The following is a 13,571-nucleotide window of genomic DNA, read 5'->3' on the forward strand; positions in this document are numbered from 1 at the left end:
TGACAGGGGGCTTAGAAGTACCGTGTAATAAGGTGGCGTCGTGCGGCCCTTGGCCCTGGTCGCTCCCTCCTGGGAACGTACTCCTGCTCCTCCTCCTCCTCCTCCTCCTCCTCCTCATGCTCCTCCTGCTCCTCCTCCTGAGGTGCTGGTCCAACGTCAGGTGGCAGTGCCTGAGTCCTGCGGATAGCCAGGTTGTGTAGCATGCAGCAAACCACCACAAATTGGGAGACCCGGTCCGGCGAATACTGGAGAGCTCCTCCGGAGCGATCAAGGCAGCGGAACCGCTGCTTGAGGACCCCAATAGTTAGCTCGATGATGTTGCGGGTGGTTTGATGGCTCTCGTTGTAGGCCTCTTCAGCAGCGGTCCTGGGCGCGCGGAGCGGGGTCATGAGCCAGGTGCACAAAGGATAGCCTTTGTCCCCGATGAGCCATCCTCTTGGGGGAGGCTGTGCCTGGAACATGTCATGCACAGTACTCTGCCGCAGGATAAAGGCATCGTGGCTGCTGCCTGGGAAGCTGGCATTGACTGCCATGATGCGCTGCTTGTGGTCACAGACCAGCTGCACATTCAGAGAATGGTAGCCCTTCCTGTTGCGATACTGCTCGCCATGCTCCAGAGGGGCCCGCAAAGCCACATGCGTACAGTCAATGGCGCCCTGCACCAAGGGGAATTCCCCGAGTCTGGAAAATCCCAATGCGCGCTGATGCTGGCTCTCCAGGGCCATGGGGAAGGAGATGAATTGGCTTCTCCTTCTGAACAGTGCTTCGGTCACCTGGCGGATGCAGCGATGCGCGCCGTACTGGGAGATGTTTGCTATGTCCCCAGCAGCGTATTGGAAGGAGCCGGTGGCATAGAAGTTCAATGCCACTGTCACCTTCACTTCCACCGACAGAGACGTCCTGCACCTGAGCTTTGGCCGCAGATCTCGGCGAAGCAGGTGGCAGATCTCTGCAATCACCCCCTTTCGGAATCGGAGCCTTTTAACACATCGCGCGGCACTCATGTTTAGGTAGGAGCGCTGCTGGCGGTATAGCCTGACTGGGTAAGGCCTACGTGGCCGACGCCTGTAGCCCCCTCTGCCTCTAGCCAGGGCTGCCCCTCTCACAATGCGTCTGCGAGCCCTACGGACATGGAGCTGCAGCGCCGCATTGGCACCCCATGCAACCCCCATCAAATCCTGGCAAACACTCTAATTTCCAAATGGCCACTTGCAGCGCTGTTGCCTGAGTCCAAAAATACCTGGCTCTTGCTGCTTGAAACCAGTTAGCTATCCTCCTTGTTGTGTCTCCAGAAATGCGTTGCACAAGACTGTTTTCTGAAAAAAGGATGGCCTTTATACTGGAGAGGACGTTCCCTTTAATTAGCGCCCCCCGGGGCCCGCGCTGGTTGTGTTGCGTTCCTTTTTCCAAACGCTCCGGCCGCCCGCCGCACAATGGGGCGGTCCGACTGAAGTTTGCAATCGGGGCGGCCAAAGGGCGTTGCACGAGGATGTGACGTCATTTTCTGCGCGCGCATCCGGGCGGGCGCTAAACTTTGCGCCGGCGCTAACGGGCAACTTAATTTGGGGCGGGGCGCAAACTGCGCTGCGCCCGGGCGCTACACGCATAGCGCCCGGAAATCACTTCTCTTAAGGCGCTAACTGCTGGCGCAAGCAACTGAAAATCTAGCCCTAGATCTTTTTCCTTCTTTATCGCTCCTGTGTTCAGCCCCAAGTGTTCCAACCAGTTAGTTTTAAATCGCTCGTCGTACTCTAACACTTCCTCCGTCCCTTTCTGTTGACAGGCTATGATCTTTCCCCAATCCGTTTTTGCAAGGCTAAACACTTGTAACCACTGTTGGATCGCATCCCATCCGGCATTTATATCTTGCTCATTATTTCCCAGGCTAATTTTTACTTTGCTGTGTAACTTACTTCCCTCTCTCCTGGGTATCATTACAATCAGAATTTGGACTCCGTCACACGGGTGGAGTTGATACTTTGCCCTTTCTTCCCCATCTTCTTTCTTCTCATACTCCTTTTCTACTCTTTTCCTTTTCTGTCTCAACGGGGCCAAATGGGGTCCTGTTTTCTCTTCTTCACTTTCACTGACATTACTAGAGGATTCCGAGATGGTCTCTTGACCTATTCCCTAACAGTTGGGTTGAGTCCGCTGATGCGGTTAGTCGCTCTGTTGGATCTTATCGGGTAAGTACCCAATTTTCTTTGGTTAGGGCTAGTTTTAGGGTCTTTATGTCCAAAATCTTACCCAGGGGTAAGTCAGACTGGCCTATAGAGTGGAAACAAGTCTTTGGTTTCTCAGTTTTTCGGCGGTTGGTTTCTTGTTGGTCGCGGTGACCCAATATTACCTGGTTGGTGGTAATATTGGCTGGTGTTGGTTCCTGTAGGCCTTTGGTTGCCGCGATCTCTGTTTCTTCTTTCTTCCTTCGAGTCTCTGATGATGGTCTCTCTCTTGAGCTGTACTGCACTCGACTTTGACTGTATTCTTCCGTTGAACTTGACTTCTGAACTCGACCGTTGAACTGGACTGGACTGCTCAACTGAAAAGGCAGGCCTCAATTATACTAATTTGGGAAATAACAACAGAAAATGCTGGAAAAACTCAGCAGGCCAGGCAACATCCGCGGAGAGAAATTAAAAGTCGACGTTTCGGGTTGAAACTGTTTCTCCACGGATGTTGCCTGGCCTGCTGAGTTTTTCCAGCATTTTCTGTTGTTATTTCGGAATTCCAGCATCTGCAGTATTTTGCTATCATACTAATTTGGGGCCTGGCTTATCTGACAACCAAATCTCGGTTTCCTTTGTTAAATTTGGCAGTGTGGCACACAGTGCTTTGTATCATTGCCTTTAATCATGGTTATTACCTTTCAGTGTTAGCTCTGGTTAAACAGAGCTAGATCGACAAAATCGCGATGACATCATCACGTGGGTCATGTGACGTCCCCAACGGATGGAAACGTGATGACATCATGACGTCAGAGGTAGAGGGCGTGGCCAGCCAGTCCTCGTGTAGAGATATAGAGTAAAGACCTGTTTAGAGCTTCTCCTGCATTTTCTTGTTTTGTAAAATTTTAATACATTAAACTCAGTTTGTTAACTTCCAGTGAGTTTACAGATTCTTTGCTAGGAGTGCAGAGACACCTACAGCAGGCTCATTATTTTTAATGTCCTTTAAAACTTTAACGAGCTTCGGGGATGGCCCATCCAGACTTAACGAGTTTAGGGGATGGCTCACCCAAACTTAATCGGCTTTTAACTGCTTTCAGGATTGCCTTGAAACCAATTTAAAATGCTAAACGTTTGTCAATCCTTTTAAATTGACTTTGGACTGTGGTTTGTTTATGGTAACTGTAAGGCTGATGTTCTTTCTTTTGTATGGCTGGGGACATGTCCTGTTTACCTGATACCTGGCTTGGCGGGAAAACAGGCTTCATTGTCCTTATGTAAAACTGGGGCAGCCTGACATTCCTCAGACAGTCCAATATCCAAACTTCGGGGGCCCACCCTGCCTCCCTGCTGTTCCAGCCTTTTGCAAGCCTGAACATGCCTTTTAAACCAGCCAAATCTTCCTGGGATTTTTATTTTAAATCCCTTTTGCCCAATAACCTTTAAAACAGTCCAAAAAGTCTCTTCCTTGAATCAAACTCCTTGAAATCCTTCTGTTTTGCCAAACCACACTTTTACCCCTTTTTCATATTCCTTCCGTAATGTTCCAAAATCATTTTAAAAATGGCTTTCCTTCAGTTCTGGGGTTGTGCAGAAATTTTTGAACCTTACAGTAACAGCGCGTCACGTAGCAGAAACTATCTCGTCCACATCACAGCATAAATGCGTGACGCGGGCAATGCATGACCCTGGGTATGGGTCCATGACCACTGCCTGAATCTCAATCTCGTTTCCCCCTCAATTTATTCTTCTTGAAGGTTGCTGGCATTTGCTGGGTTACGAATCCAGGGATAGTTAAACATAGAAACATAGAAGATAGGAGCAGGCCATTCAGCCCCTCGAGCCTGTTCTGCCATTTAATGAGATCATGGCTGATCATCCAAATTCAGTACCCTGTTCCTGCTTTCTCCCCATATCCCTTGAACCCTTTAGCCTTAAGAACGATATCTAACTCCTTCTTGAATATATTTAATAAGTTGGCCTCAACTGCCTTCTGTGGTAGAGAATTCCACAGGTTCACCACTCTCTGGGTGAAGCAATTCCTCCTCATCTCAGTCCTAAATGGCTTACCCCTTATCCTGAGACTGTGACCCCTCGTTCTAGACCCACCCCGCCAACCAGGGTAAATATCCTCCCTCCATCCAGTCTGTCTAGCCCTGCCAGAATTTTATACGTTTCAATGAGATCCCCTCTCATTCTTCTAAACTCTAGTGAATACAGGCCTAGTCGACCCAATCTCTCCTCATACAACAGTCCTGCCATCCCAGGAATCAGTCTGGTGAACCTTCCTTCGCTGCACTCCCTCTATGACAAGTAAATCCTTTCTTAGGTAAGGAGACCAAAACTGCACACAGTACTGCAGGTGTGGTCTCACCAAGGCCCTGTATAACTGTAGTAAGACATCACAGAATCACAGAAACCCCACAGTGCAGATAGAGGCCATTTCAGCCCATCGAGCCTGCACCGACACATATCTCACCCGATCCCCGTAACCCCACGTATTTTAATCCCCCTAACACTAAGGGTCAATTTATCATAGCCAATCATCCTAATCCGCACATCTTTGGACTGTGGGAGGAAACCGGAGCACCCGGAGGAAACCCACGCAAACACAGGGAGAATGTGCAAACTCCACACAGATAGTCACCCGAGGCCGGATTCGAACCCGGGTCCCTGGCGCTGTGAGGCAACAGTGCTAACCACTATGCCACCGTGCTGCCCATCCTTGCTCCTATACTCAAATCCCCTTGCAATGAAGGTCCTGCATTGTCCAAATGGGGTTTTCTAACACGAGTAAGGAAAGTCCTGTTCAGATACACAAGCCTTTTTTGTGGCTTAATTGGCCTTAGGGACTTTCGTGCTTTTATTTCGATTGGCTTTGACGGCCATTCCCCAGTTCAACGGCTGACTCAGCATCTTTAAGCTGAACTCCATTCCGAGAATGCATCAGGCATTTTGCAGGGTGCTTTCCCTGCAGGAGAGACTGAGAGACTTCAATAACTCTACCGATATCTCCTTTATACTCTCAAAAATTATGCAACATTTCAGGTCATGACACTTCCATCTTCAAAGGGCCTTATGGTTTGTGCTGTATTGATAATCATGGATGATTAACCAGAAGTTAATAAACAGAGATAAATAAGGACACGAAAGGTTCTGTGGTGGCAGGTAGAAATTATTTATTTTTTAATGACACAGTTAACAACAACAACAACTTGTATTTACATTGCGCTTTTAACGTAGTAAAACGTCCCGAGGTGCTTGACAGTAGCGATTATCAAGCAACGTTTGATACCGAGCCACATAAGGAGAAATTAGGGCAGGTGGCCAAAAGCTTAGTCAAAGAGGGAGGTTTTAAGGAGCGTCTTAAAGGAGGAGACTGAGGAGGAGAGCTTTAGGGAGGGAGTTCCAGAGCTTACAGCCTTGGCAGCTGAAGGCACGGCCGCCAATGGTGGAGCGATGGAAATCGGGGGTGCACCAGAGGCCAGAATTGGAGGAGTGCAGATATCTCAGAGGGTTGTAGCCCTGGAGCAGGTTACAGAGGTAGGGAGGGGGCGAGGCCATGGAGGGATTTGGAAACAAGGGTGAGAATTTTAAAATCGAGGCATTGCCGGACTAGGGGCCAATGTAGGTCAGGGAGCACAGGGGGTGAAGGGCGAACGGGATTGGTGCGAGTTAGGACACGGGCAGCCGAGTTTTGGGTGACCTCAAGTTTATGTAGGGTGGAATGTGGGAGGCCAGCCAGGAGTGCGTTGGTATAGTCAAGTCTAGAGGTAACAAAGGCATGGATCAGGGTTTCAGCAGTGGATGAGCTGAGGCAAGGGTGGAGACGGGCGATGTGACGGAGGTGGAAATAGGCGGTCTTACAGTTATGCTGCGGATATGTGGTACAGTAATACAAGACACAAGAACGTCAGCACGAAACCGGGTAGTTTAGAGAAACAAGTGCTCATGAACTCTCGGAATAGGCCGTGACACCCCTTGAAATACAAGTTTTTGAAGCGGAGCATGAGTTTTCAGTTTTCACATTTACTGGCAGACAGAATTGTACAAAACCACCCCCAAAAATCACTGAACCTCTTATAATAAAACAGAATTTGACTTAACCCAGTGACCCTGAGTTAACGGAATAGCAGCTCCCTTTGTACATTAAGAGGTAATACAACCATTTTTCCATTTTCACGGCAGAATAGATGGAACTTTGGAAAGTGACCCCAAAACACTGAATCAAATCTCACAATTGTAATGAAAACAGAGTGTGACTTATTCGCTCAGCATAAAGTGAAGGTGGAAGGTGGGAGGCCGGCCTAACAGCATTGAAATAGTCAAGTCTAGAGATAACAAAGGCATGAGTGAGGTAATGCATCTGTGCTCAATTCATACTTGATCTCTCTGACCAAAGTCATTAATGTGTATATTTTAGAGGACAAATGGTTTTATTGAAAGAGAGTAAGTGGGAATTTTACAGACTTGTGAAACCACGGAGTGAAAGACTCTTCCTCCAGTGGAAAAATCACAGGCCATTTGATGGGATAGACTCCCAGCAACAGAATCGTCACCGCTCCCTCCCCAAAACTGTTGGAAAAATAGCAATTAGCGAACGGGATAAAGGCACGCCGAAACCACAACCAACACTCGGAGAATTCGACCCACTTAAAGCAACCTGCTGGCAGACCCGAGTTATACTGCCAACTCCACTCTGCTCTCTGGTCAAGCAAAGCAACGCTCTGCACGTGTCCAAGCACGGCGGGTCCCGGGGCTACGCTCACCAGCAAAGGCCACTGACTTTATATTTTTACATTAGCTTTTAGGAGCGTCAGGCTGTCTGCCAGCATCGAGCAATGTCAAACTTCCTCCACCTAACTGATCGGAAGCCGTCTCGGTGTGAGGCCACCTCTTGGCGGGCTGCGGGGGCGCGTCCTCACTCCCAAGGGGTTCGGCCTGGCTTTTCTACTTCTGCACTCACCAGCCCATACTTGCCCACATGTTAAAATGAGTAGGTTGGGGCGGTGGCGGGGGGGGTGGGGGCGGACAGTCAGAGGCCTGGTGAGCCAGGAGATCTCACAGGCTCTTTGTCTCGGAGAATGTGAAACTGGTTTGAGGCATTGTTGCAAACCAAGCAATGTAACTGGCCTGTGAAAGAATGGTCTTGGCTGAAGATAGTTAAAGTAACGCCATGGTAATGTAGGGGGTGGTGTTTGGGTTGTTTGTCAGCTTCACCTCTGACTCCTTTGAGCAGTTCGAATCGCTCCCACTCCCTTTTGTTCTAGACTTTGGACTTATTTAGGGGTCATAATAAACTTGCAACAGGCACCTGGGTTAGTCAAGAGAATTCAGATCTTTATTTTGAGACAGGAAAATATAGAATACAATAAAAACTTACATTTTAAGAGATGGGGAACACACAGAATAAGCGAGGGAGAATTATAATATACAAAATCCCTTTCCCTCCCAACCCCACTACACTACTCGGCTGGAATCCAGAGGACCAGGAAATGCTCACCAAAACGACTTTCTTGACAGTTGTAGAGGTTCGCGATTTCGGGGTTCTCTTTAGTTGTGGTGGTTGGGGCCTGACATACCTCGGACGTGGTAGAAGACTGCACCTGCGTTGGGTCTTCAGTTGGGTTGAGTCCGCTAATGCGGTTAGTCGCTCTATTGGATCTTATCGGGTAAGTACCCAATTTTCTTTTGTTAGGGCTAGTTTTAGGGTCTTTTTGTCCAAAATCTTACCCAGGGGTAAGTCAGACTAGCCTGTAGAGTGGAAACAAGTCTTTGGTTTCTCAGTTTTTCGGCGGTTGGTTTCTTGTTGGTCGCGGTGGCCCAATATTATCTGGTTGGTGGTAATATTGGCTGGTGTTGGTTCCTGTAGGCCTTTGTTTGCCGCGATCTCTGTTTCTTCTTTCTTCCTTCGAGTCTCCGATGATGGTCTCTCTCTTGAGCTGTACTGCACTCGACTTTGACTGTATTCTTCCGTTGAACTTGACTTCTGAACTCGACCGTTGAACTGGACTGGACTGCTCAACTGAAAAGGCAGGCCTCAATTATACTAATTTGGGGCCTGGCTTATCTGACCATCAAATCTCAGTTTCCTTTGTTAAATTTGGCAGGCTCGTTATTTTTAATGTCCTTCAAATCTTTAACGAGCTTCGGGGATGGCTCACCCAAACTTAATCGGCTTTTAACTGGTTTCAGGATTGCCTTCAAACCAATTTAAAATTTAAAATGTTTTTCCAGCATTTTCTGTTGTTATTTTGGATTTCCAGCATCCTCGAGCCTGTTCTGCCATTTAATGAGATCATGGCTGATCATCCAAATTCAGTACCCTGTCCCTGCTTTCTCCCCATATGCCTTGATCCCTTTAGCCTTAAGAAATATATCTAACTCCTTCTGGAATATATTTAATAAGTTGCCTTCTTTAGTAGAGAATTCCACAGGTTCACCACTCTCTGGGTGAAGAAATTCCTCCTCATCTCTGTCCTAAATGGCTTAGACTGTGACCCCTGGTTCTGGACTCCCCGCCATCGGGAGCATCCTTCCTGCATCTAGTCTGTGTAGTCCTGTTAGAATTTTATAAGTTCAATGAGATCCCCTCTCATTCTTCTAAACTCTAGCGAGTATAAGCCCAATCGACCCAATCTCTCCTCATACGTCATTCCTGCCATCCCAGTTGCAGCCATCCAGCCTCCACCTTTCCTATAACTATCAGGAAAGACTGAACAGGCTGGGGCTCTTTTCTCTAGAAAATGAGAAGGCTGAGGGGTGACCCGATAGAGGTCTGTGAAATTATGAAGGGGCTCGATAATGTAGACGTAGAGAAGATGATTTTGCTTGTGTGGGGAGGGCAAAACTGGGGGCTGTAATTATAAGATAGTCACTAATGAATCCAATAGGGAATTCAGGAGAAACTTCTTTACTCAGAGAGTGGTGAGAACACAATAAGAACATAAATATAAGAAATAGGAGCAGGAGTCAGCCATACAGCCCCTCGAGCCTGCTCTGCCATTCAATAAGATCATGGCTGATCTTCTGCCTCAACTCCAGCTTCCCGTTCGATCCCCATATCCCTCGATTCCCTTAGTGCCCAAAAATCTATCGATCTCTGTCTTGAATATACTCAACGACTGAGCCTCCACAGCCCTCTGGGGTAGAGAATTCCACAGGTTCACCTCCCGCTGAGTGAATAAACTTCTCCTTAGATCGGTCCTAAATGGCCAACCCCTTATTCTGGGACTGTGCCCCCATAGTTCTAGACTCTCCAGCCAGGGGAAACATCCTCCCTGCATCTACCCCATCAAGCCCTCTCAGAATCGTATGAATTTCAATAAGACCACCTCTCATTCTTCTAAACTCCAGAGAATATAGGCCCATTTTACTCAATCTATGAGAATGTGGAACTCACTACCACATGGAGTGGTTGAGGTGAACAGCATAGATGCATTTAAGGGGAAGCTGGATAAGCACACGATTGAGAAAGGAATAGAAGGATATGCTGATGGGTTTAGATGAAGAGGAGTGGGAGGAGGCTCGTGTGGAGCATAAACATTGGCATGGACCTGTTGGACCGAATGGCCGGTTTCTGTGCTGTAAAGACGTAGTAATTCCAATGTGGTTATTCTTCATGTGGAAGCCTAGAGGCGGGGTGGGGGTGTGGGGAGCATTTCAACTGCTCGCCAGGCGTAAAGCTGGCATTGCCGATTGGCCACCAGATTTTCATTTGCAGTAATTTCAATATAAATGAAAATCGGGGCGGTGTCAATACCGGGCGGGCGGGCGATCTGCAATGCCAGCTTCATGCCTGGGCGGCAAGGTGAGAATCTACCCCAGTGAACCAGCCACATAAATACTGTGGCTACAAGAGCAGGTCAGAGGCTAGGTAATCTGCAGCGAGTGTCTCACCTCCTGAATCCCCAAAGCCTTTCCACCATCTACAAGGTACAAGGAAGGAGTTTGATGGAATACTCTCTGTAAAGTCTGTGGTTTGTGCAGTTAATAAATACACAGACTTCAGAAGTAACAAACAAAACAGGTCTTTACTATTCGAAGGTCAGGGCGAATCTGCCCCAGAAATCCTGCTACAACACTTATATACTGGTGTGGTCACTATCGGTATTACAGTATACAGAAGCCAAACAAATAGTGCCACACCTAAAGTAGTTCCCTTAAAGGTGAACGGTTACATTCAATAGTTCCCTTAAAGGTAGACGGGTACATACACTACAATCCTCCCTTTTTAGCTTATTACTTACAGAGTCCCCGTTAAACAAACATATCTTCAACTTCCTATAAAACAAATTACAGCTATAATCTCGGTGGAGTCAATGTCATATAAAACAATTTACAAATATAATCTTGGTGGAAACAGTTCACAGGTTCAGTCTCTGCGGAAACAGTTCATAGATTCAGTCTCTGATCTTGACTCGTTCCGAACAACATTTCTTTGGGGTAGCCGGTTCACCTGGCTAGCGTGACTCCTCCATAGCCTTTTTCTTGACGTAGCAGCTTGAACTTTCGTCCTGTTGAACCAGCAGTGCGGACTTTTACAACCAACTGGCTGTCTTGACATTTTCCAGTTTTTCAACTAATTTAGCTCCTTTCGTAGTGTTCCGCCTGAGATGGTAGAAGTGCTAATATTTTAGACAGTTATTATCTTCTGCTTCTTCTTTTTCTTTTCTGCCTTTTTGAAACTCTCGGAGCTCCTTTCTCGGCTGCCAGCTGTGGCGCCACCAACTCTCTATGTTCCTTAGACCTTAAGTGCTTCCTCCGGATTTCAGCACTTTGGGAGTTTTCATCACAAGCTGGGCAGGCCACATCCTCGTAATATTCAGTGTCACTCAACAGGTCATGGTAATATTCGGGTTCGTCCTGAGTTAGGCCAGCGAGAGAGCCTTCTTCTTCCTCCTCACCCGTCTGGACGTTAGCTGACGGTGGTTCCTTCCCTAGACATCTTTCTTGAAAAGACTTCTTCATGCATTCATATTCATTCCGCTCTTCCTGGGTTGTCTGCCATTCCTTCACTACTGACCTCATTTGTGAGTTCAATACCTTCCCTTCCACCGGGGATTGCGGTATCAGGCTATTTAATCCTTCTACTGAAGCAGCTGTTTCAACATTCTTCTGTTCACATTGACGTGATTCAACGAACTCTTCATAGAGTAAACTGTAACACAAAATCTGTGTTGCCACCTCAGTTATTTCTGTAACTTTTGGGAGCTCCGAATTCCTTCCCTTTGCAGATTGAAGCTCGTGTTCCCATTGTGGAGTCTTGTCTCTCAGCATGTGAAGGAGTTGGCTGACCGTTAACTCTTCCGCGGGGACTCTGTGGATCAGAGTCTTCACCATTTCATCCACCTTTCCCTCCAATGCTTTCACCTTCCTTTCCTCTTGTACTTTGGTTTCAAGCGCTCGAAGAAGTTGCGCCTTGATGCTCCCAAGCTCATGTTCAGAGCCCATTCTTACAGTCTCTGTGTTTCTTACAGTTTCCTTCCCTTCCACTGAAAGGATTCCCAGTTGACTCTGCTCTTCAAGTCGTTGAACCTCGGTCATTGCCGCCTCATATTTGTCTTGGGTTTCCTCCAATATTTTTATGAGTTCTTGGACATCTTGTCTTTCATGTTCTGCCATGTCTTTCACCGCTAAATTCTCATCTATGGATGGAACTTCTACCGATGAGTCTGTCTTGGCCTTGAGCTCATCAAGAATTTCCTGCAGCCTTTGGACTTCTTGCTCATGTTCAACCTTTAGTTGTTCATATGCTTCTACTGAAACTAGCTTTTCGGAGGTTGCCGAGTTAATCCCCTCCAGAATTGTAGCCTGGGCCTGTTCATACTGTTCTTTCCACTTCTCACACTCTGCTTGTAAGGAGTCGTAGAGAAGAACTGGAATAAAATCCCGGCTTCCTGAAGATTCCTCTTCATTTGCTTCTTTCGCAATTTCCTGTTGGAGTTCAGCCAAGGCTGCTATGCTATCTGCCTCTTGAAGTCTCACTGCCATCAAATCTTCTTTATTCTTGCAGTCTATCTCAGTCATTTTCCCTTTATTTTCATTTAACTGAGTGATAAGCTCCTCTTGCAACATGGCCACATTATTCACATCAGGTAAAGAAGCGTTTCTCTTTTCCATGTCCAAGATTTTTTTCTGCATCTCTTTAAGTGCACACTGCGATTCAGCTTCTCTTAACCTTGCCTGCACTAGCTCCGTCTCCAATTGCAGAACAAAATCCTCAGTGTAGCGTGGTTTGCCTTTATGCTGTATCTCTAGATCATGCAAATATTCTAACTCCTGAACATCATAAGGGAGGTGTGATCGGTAATTGGTCACGATGGCTCTATGGTCGCTCTCTGCTTGAGCCAGCAGGTTCTGTTGTCTTTCCAGACTCTCCCATTCGGTGTCATAGAACTTTTTCATTGTTTTCATCTCCTGTACGAGACGGTAACTTAATTGTTCGAATTGTTGTCGTACTTTGAAATAACGTTGAGTTCGAGCTCGGTGTTCCTCCGTAATGCATATGTTTGTGACTTGAACAGACTCAGAATTCTCTGTCTTTATGCACGCCATCGTTTTTCCAACCTTAGTCAGTGAGTTCATGTTAACCTTGTTTTTCATACGTGGGCTGGACTTATCGTCTTCCGGCTCAGAGTCTGAGCTGCTTGTCTGCACCGAGTCCTCACTTGTCATTGCTTGTTGGTAGTGCCATTCCATGTCTATTTTCTTGATCCACTCCCGTCCTAGAAGTGGTGGTCCTCCCTCATGTAGTACATACAAGTTCATTCTTGGGTGTTCTTTACCCCTATCTCTCACCTTGACTCTTATTTTTCCCATGGGGTATACTTTATGCCCCGTGTATGTCTGCAATACGAACTTGGTATCTCTTAAGGGTATGTGTGAGAATAGCCGGTGGTAATCCCCTCGATTTATGACTGATACAGCTGATCCAGTGTCCAACTCCATTTTCACTTGGACTCCAGCTATTTTTAGCATGACCCAGATAGTTTGTAGGTCAGCTTCCTTACTCACATGGTGGATACTCAGACTACCCAGCTCCTGGTCGTTTGGATCTGAGTCTGGATTCTGTTCGTCTGAACTCTTCTCAGCCCCCTTGTATACCTTGTTGTATTTTTCTTGTGATGGCTTCCTTTGGTTGTTGGTCTTCTTCCCTGACCGGCATACCTTAGCGATGTGACCCAGTTTGCCACATTTCCTACATTCTTGGTTCTTAAACCAGTATTGATTCTGGTCGTGTGTTGTCTTCCCACAACGATAGCATTTTGTTGTACTCGAGGTAATTTGGTCCACCCCGAGCGCCGCCGCCTTTAGTTGCATTTCCGCCGTTCCTTTCGCTGCGGCTTCGTGTGATGCGGCTATAAGGACAGCCCTGTCAAGTGTAAGGTCGTTCTCTTCTAGTAG

The sequence above is a fragment of the Somniosus microcephalus genome, unplaced genomic scaffold, assembly GCF_052327205.1.
Source record: "Somniosus microcephalus isolate GS21.2 unplaced genomic scaffold, FLI_Smic_1.0 unresolved_chr1, whole genome shotgun sequence".
Lineage (NCBI taxonomy): Eukaryota > Metazoa > Chordata > Chondrichthyes > Squaliformes > Somniosidae > Somniosus > Somniosus microcephalus.